Source organism: Pristis pectinata, chromosome 34 (genome assembly GCF_009764475.1).
Source record: "Pristis pectinata isolate sPriPec2 chromosome 34, sPriPec2.1.pri, whole genome shotgun sequence".
Lineage (NCBI taxonomy): Eukaryota > Metazoa > Chordata > Chondrichthyes > Rhinopristiformes > Pristidae > Pristis > Pristis pectinata.
In genome coordinates this window covers 17928509-17935461 of record NC_067438.1, presented here as the reverse complement: position 1 = coordinate 17935461, position 6953 = coordinate 17928509, and the positions used below count along the sequence as shown (strand labels likewise).

The window sequence follows — 6953 nt, the reverse complement described above, 5'->3', positions numbered from 1 at the left end:
AACACATTAACACTCCGCACATTGACAGCAGAATTCAGGAATTCTTTCAATTACCGCTGGAATAAAAATAAGATTCAGAACAGAACCCACAACTTGTCACTGCTTATGGTCCACGTTCTCAGACTGAGTTGCAGTGTTTTCCCTTTCTAATGAAACTCCAGTTAAGATCTCTGAATGGATGCACATTCTCAAATCGTTCCCTGAAACAGGCATCCTGATGCAACATTTATCATCTGCAAGACGGAAATGGACAGAAAATCTCATGAAGCAGAGAAGGGCGACTCATATTCCGTGATAATTGATGGAGATACCAGACTACTCAGCAGTGGTGGAAGCGGAAGAACGGCACAGGAAGCAACAAATTAAAGTCACTTGGCTATGGCTGTCGTCAGATGGATCAAAATAGAGGAAACTAACAGAGGGAAGCTGCGATGGCGGAGTGGTTAAGGCGTTGGATTCGAAATTCAATAGGGTTTTCCCGCGCAGGTTCGAACCCTGCTCGCAGCGCGTTTAAGGTTACAGTGAATTTTCACACCGATGAGATCGGCTGAAAATCATCTGCTTTTGCTATTAAATCGATTGCCTTCCACTGTTTCGCTGACGCGTTTGAGGCTGCACGGTAGCACAGCGCGGTTACAGAGCCTACAATCAGGGTTCAATTCCCGCCGCTGTCTGCACGGAGTTTGTCCGTTCTCCTCGTGAATGCGTGGGCTTCCTCCGGGTGTTCCCGATTCCTTCCACCTTCCAAAGACGTTCGGGTTGGGAGGATAACATGGGTGTGACTGGGCGCCATCTCGTTCGACCGGGAGGACCAGTTGCCGTTCTGCATAATTAAGGATTAAAGGTATGTGGGGAAAACGAGGAACAAACCTTTATTCACTGGAAGAGAAAATAACTGAAAACTACTGGATTGCGAGCAAAGAAGTCGGAACATGCGTGCCAAGTCCAGGGTAGTTGGAATACCTTCGAATCCGTGCTTTAAATCACCGCGCCATTCAATTGCAAAACGCCGTTTCCTCACGTGAAGTAGTTCGATTTCAAGTAAATTACACGTTAGAAGTCCAACCCGTCCTTCATTGCGCCACCAAGCCCAGATGCATTAGACCCGAGTTCGAATCTCACATCCTGTCAGGGTGTGGTGTGCAGTTCCGCCATTGACTATGTGGGTTTCCTGCAGGTTCACCGGTTTCCTACTGTGATCCAAGGACACTTGGGTTAGAAGCTCATTGGCCACCGCAACGTGTCCCGATTGTATTGGTGATGGATAGCATCTGGGTGTCATTGATAGGAATATGGAACGAATGAAGAAAGATTGGCTTATGTTGGTGGTAAACGTTTCTTGCAGACTCTGTAGCCGAAAGGCTTGTTCTCCTGCTAGTTCCATCCATGCCTCCGTGACTTAATCGCTGTAAGGCTCACGTTTATGCAGCGCAGTTGGCTTTATCAGCATCACAGTCGGTGGGAGAATACTTCGGAAAATCACTGGGGACCCATTAAATGAAAAACGAGCATTATCAAGAAATAATGACTGAAATCACAATTCATGATCAATTTCCATTCTAATGCTTATTGTTCATGTTGAAATATTTGAACACAAATTGTTTGGAAGGTATACTCCTGATCAAATGTGGAATTGTGCTAAAATAAATGTGAAGAGGAGATATGATAGCTGGAGGGAGAGGAAATTGGAGTTTCAGAACTTTCAGACGTCATCGACACATGGAAACACACTGTCTTTGATCAACAGAGCAATCCGACATTCCCTGCCGTCAGGCAGCAGCATTGTTTCTTTTACTTGTATGTTTTTTTCATTCTTTTCATTCCATATGATCCATGTAATTCCAATTACAAATATAAGTTCTAAATAATCCACATCTCATACAAAATGCGTGTAATGATTCCACATTCAGCAAGGTCAACATCATTTCAAGCTCTCACCTCTGAGGGAATGGTCATTTGCTGCTTCAGCGTCTCCGTAAGTGTAAAATGTCGGGGAGAAAACCTTAGCTCATCGTCTCTGAATGGACTTGAACCACAACCTTTCAGTTAACAGCCGAACGCTCTGGTCCATTGTGCCACAGCAACGGCTGATGACAATGATCATCGACAGACAATCTCACGGTGCAGCGACACAAATCAAAAACTTAATTCCGTTTCCTATTCTCCGCTTTCCCTGCTAATTGATTGCACAAGATGTCGGTACCTTTACACTGCTATCCAATTGATGGATCAGAATCAATCAGAATTAACCATACGATTTCCCGTGTTACGGGCTCTCTGTTATTTTCTCAAATTAACGAGATGGTCATATTTGATTCAGAGAATCGTCTCCTCGTGTTCCCAACAGACCTGTAAAGCAGCTCAGTGGCAGTTAAAAGAAAAAGTGAGAGAGATGAAGAGAAGGGAAGTGAGAGAGATGAAGAGAAGGGAAGTGTCAGAGACGGTTCATGTGAAGGTGGAACAAGGTGGAAATCGGCAGAGATCGGAATGAAAGGTTTGACCTCTATGTTAGGGAGCAGAACCAATGCAGTCTTCAATGTACTGAAAGAGAGTTGGTGAGGGGGCTCAAGAGGGCCTGAAACAGATCTTTATTCTCTCCTTGTTTCTCGGATTCAATGTCTCAAATAGAGTCATGAAGTGATAAAGCACAGTAACACGCCTTTCTGCTCAATACGTCCCAGCTAACGAATGAGAAAAATTTGATCTCGTTTTATTTGCCTGAGTTGGGCCCATATTCCTCGCAACATTTTCAATCCATGTAACTGTCTGTATGTCTTTTAACTCTGTACTTGCACCGGCCTCTCCAGTTCCTCTGGCAGCTCATTTCACACACACACACCATCTGTGTGAACAATTTGTCCATCAGATCCCTTTCAATCTTTCCTCTCACCCGAAATGCATGCCCTCCATTTACTGTTCATCCTACCCAAGAAAAAGAGACAGTAACAATCCAACTTATCTGTGGCCCTCGTGATTTTATAAACCTCAGTAAAGTCACTCCCCGGCCTCCGAAGCTCCAAGGGAAAAAACACAGTTTATCCAGTCTCTTCTTATAAATGAAGCTGTCCAGTGACGGCAACATCCTTGTGAATATTTTCTGCACGCTCTGTAGGTTAACGACATCTTCCCTGCAGCGAGTCGACCAGACTTGCACACAGTTCCCCACGTGCGTCCTCACCAACTTTATGCACAGCTCTCACGTGACGTCCCAACTTTGTACTCAGTGCTCTGACTGATGAGAGCAAGCGTGACAAACATCGTTTCCACCAACCTGTCTACCTGCGTCGTCAAATTCCGGAAACTGTGTACTTATCCTCTGAGATCTCTCGGTTCTACAACACTCCACAGGGAGTTCTCATTTACTGCCGAAGTCCTACCCAGGTGTAACATCCCAAAATGCGACACTTAACATCCCAAAATGTGGAACTCCACTGGACACAACCTTCCAATAAAATATACCACACTCCACCACCTGACTCCGACTCCTCCCACCACGCCAAATTAGCATCCAATTGACTTGTTGTAACTGTGTCCCATGTGATTCAAACCTCCTGACCAGTGTACCACGCGGGACCTTTTCAAAGGCCTTTCGAAAGTCAATATTCCTACAAATGTCCACCGTTATCACCTCATCGATCTTTGGGGTCATCTCTTCAAACTTCAATCAAATTAGTGAGGCAGTTTGCTCGGCACAAAACCGTCCTGACTCTCCCTATTACCAAATGCAGGTAGATCCTGTCTCTCGGAATACCTTCAAGTAACTTCTCCATCATAAATAGCTTCATCGGCCAGCAGTTCCCTGACTAATCCTTACAGAGCTTCTGAAGTAAAGGTTCCACACCAGACATCTTCCCGTTTTCCGGTAGATTTACCTTGGTTAACGACGTTCCAATAATCTATTCCCGGGACCGAGCAATTTCTGTTTTGCCTTTCCACGAAGTCAAAGGCTACACGTGGTCAGACCCGGGATATTAACCGCCATTATATGTTTTAAATCTCCCAGTGCTTCTTTTTTTTTTGTCATGTGGATATGATTGAAGACATCACTATTCGCTTTTCTGAACGTCCCAGCTTCCATGATCTTCTCCATGGTAAATACCGGCAAGACATTTCCATTTAAGACCTCCCCCATATCCCTTGTGACTCCACACAAAGATAACCTCAGTGATCCTTAAATGTACATTCTCGTCCTTGTTACCTTTAATATCCAGAGAATAACTAAGGATTCTCCTTGACCTTTCCCGATAAACCTATGTCATGTCCTATTTTCGCCCTCCTGATTTCCCTCTCAAGTTTACTCCCGCATTCCTCATGCTGCTTGAGGGCTTCATCCCAGCTGCGCAGACTTCCTTCATTTTCCTGACCTTTCTCAATTCTCTACATCAAACATCGATCACTATTTCTGCCAGCCTTAACCTTCATTCGAACAGGAATTGTGAGCTTGATTTATTCGACCGGTAAATTCTTTGTGCCAACTGGTAAATACTTTCTCATTCTTTTCCCATTGATAACTTATTCTGTTCCGCCGGACTGTAAACCCACTCGGATAGGATTGGACCGAAATATCCCAAAGTCGATGTTAATGAGTAAATGTAAGATCAAAGAACGGGGCCGAAGGAGAAGAATTATATTTTCAGTCGCAGTTCGGGGTTAAAAAAAACATAAAATTTATTTATTTCTCTCTCTCTCTCTCTCTCTCTCTCTCTCTCTCTCTCTCTCTCTCTCTCTCTCTCTCTCTCTCTCTCTCTCTCTCTTACTGAGTGCAGAGATCCATACTCAGCCAAATCACCAACTGCCGGTAATCAGTAAGAGTCCAGTTGTTGTCTGGAATCGCCGCGTTTCTGAAGTCCCGGCATGTTTTTCAGTCCTGGCCTGCAGATGAGTCTATAGAGAGCATCCGGAGACTGAGGTTCCCTCCTGCATGAAACCACAGAAGATTAGCAGGCAGGTGTATTAAGTATTTCGGAAACCAACTGGCAGTTTGTCGATTTTTGTAAGGGGATTGGAGATCAGAAACAGATACATTCATTTAATACAATTGTATAAGTTTGAGAGGCCGCCCCTGGAGTAATGTGCACAGTTTTCCTCTGTTGCATCGGTAACGGATATGGTAGCATTGGTGGCGGCTGGGAACGCATGGACTAACCTAACTCCCGGGATGGATGTGCGTGCTGAAAACAACAACTGATGAAGTTAAAACTGGACTGTTTAGAATAGAGGGGTGGCCATTCTGAACAGTGTGGGGTTCCAATGGACCATGACTGATGAGATGTTGAGATGTGTCCTTTTGTCGGAGAGGAACTGTTGAGGAAAAATAATTGCAAGGATGATCCTTTAAGACTGAGGTTAGTTTGAATATCTTGATTCTCCATCGTCGCTCTCTGAAATTCTCCACGACGCAGAGTTGTGGAGGTTGTCACTGGACTATTTGCAGAGGACATGGATATATTTCTGAAAGATCAAGGAAATCGAGACTCTGTGGAACTGGTAAAGAGCAGAGGTTGGGGCCTGGGGCAAAGCAGCCAGGATCATATTGAGTGGCCGAGCTGTTGGCAGCTCCCGTTGACGTGTCAACCGCAAGTGGCGTCTCCGAATTCTCTTATCCAGCAAATCGTGAAACCCACGGGACCGAGCTCCCCGAAAAATGTTTCATTTAGAACGTGACTTAAACTGTAGTGAAATCTCTGTTCCCACACTTCATTTAAACAAAAATGTGAACAAAACTGTCACCGACAACCTGCGCAAATGGCACCAACGTCACTCTGTCCAACCAATGACCAGTGGTGAGAAGATGTCACAGACTCTCCTCTCCAAAGTGCCTTCGCTGATCACCGCCCGCACTCTGTGTCCGCTGCATCTCAAGCTGCTGTGAGAGAACCGCACTGTGATTTTTCAACTTTTTTCTCCACCTAAACATCTCCGGTCCTGTTAACTGGAATGAATTGACGTCAATTGCAAAAGTCAAAATTACAAATTTAAAAATCAGCAGATGTCAGGAATGGGATTCGAACCCACGCCCCCAGTTGGAGACCAGAATACCCCCGTTTCAACGGAAGGACTTTCATTCCTTGAGTCTGGCGCCTTAGACCACTCGGCCACCCTGACAGCCCTGCATAACCCTCTTCACATCCGACACAAACGGTTTTATTTGAGAACAGACCAAAAGCATGTGTTGATAAATTGTTAGGCAGGATAGTTTGAAACCATAAACTGTACTGCCTAAACTTTATGCTGTGATACCTCATATTCAGCCATCAACTCACCGAAACATTTCACGTGAGATACCACGAGAATGAGAACTGTGAAATCATTACCAGGTCAGGCCACGTATAGGAACGTTATTCCGTGGTCAGCAGTTGCCGGCAGGTCCAGATTGCTCATTATATGGGTCGGGGGAGGAATGAGATCCTCTGCCACGTCAAACCCCGGGCAGTGAGACCGTGCGGTCAATGACGGCGTTCGCCCTCGAGCCCTCGGCCATATCCCGCTAGCTTCTGCCGCCTGTTGCCAGTGATCTGCAACAACTGCAGGTGCAGAAACATATCGGAACGTGTCTGGAGTGGAAGGACAGGGTCACAATGTCCAAAGAAGAGGGAGAAGGATCAGAGGGCAGCTCATGTTCTGGGGTGGACTCTGTCAGAACTGCAGGCAAGCATGACTGGATGCAGTGCAGGGACAGGTGAAGTATCAGATATCATCACCATCTCCACGACAGAGACAAAGTCAAGGGTCCAATTCACTCCTCAGATGGCGATGTGTCCAGTGTGTCTTTAACTGTTTCAATTCCTTGAGTTTGGTAATGAGACGATTGACCTGAAAATCTTAATCAAGTACGAAAAAATAATGAAGTCGACCCAGAAAAAAAAATCACTTGTTTTGTCGGAATATAAATAGTGCATCTCCCCTCTACAAGGGTAGCCTCGGACGTATGATGGGCCAACCTTCCCTCATGT

At 45.3% G+C, this 6953-nt stretch overlaps 2 non-coding genes across 2 annotated transcripts; one reads left to right on the top strand and one right to left on the bottom strand.

The window, feature by feature from the left end:
- Positions 1-425: 425 nt before the first annotated feature.
- Positions 426-507, top strand: trnas-cga (transfer RNA serine (anticodon CGA)). Its single transcript has one exon. It is a non-coding gene; the product is annotated as a tRNA-Ser (tRNA).
- A 5483-nt stretch (positions 508-5990) lies between these two features.
- Positions 5991-6105, bottom strand: trnal-caa (transfer RNA leucine (anticodon CAA)). Its single transcript has 2 exons — positions 6068-6105; positions 5991-6036 (listed from the first exon to the last, which is right to left on the bottom strand). It is a non-coding gene; the product is annotated as a tRNA-Leu (tRNA).
- Positions 6106-6953: the final 848 nt, after the last annotated feature.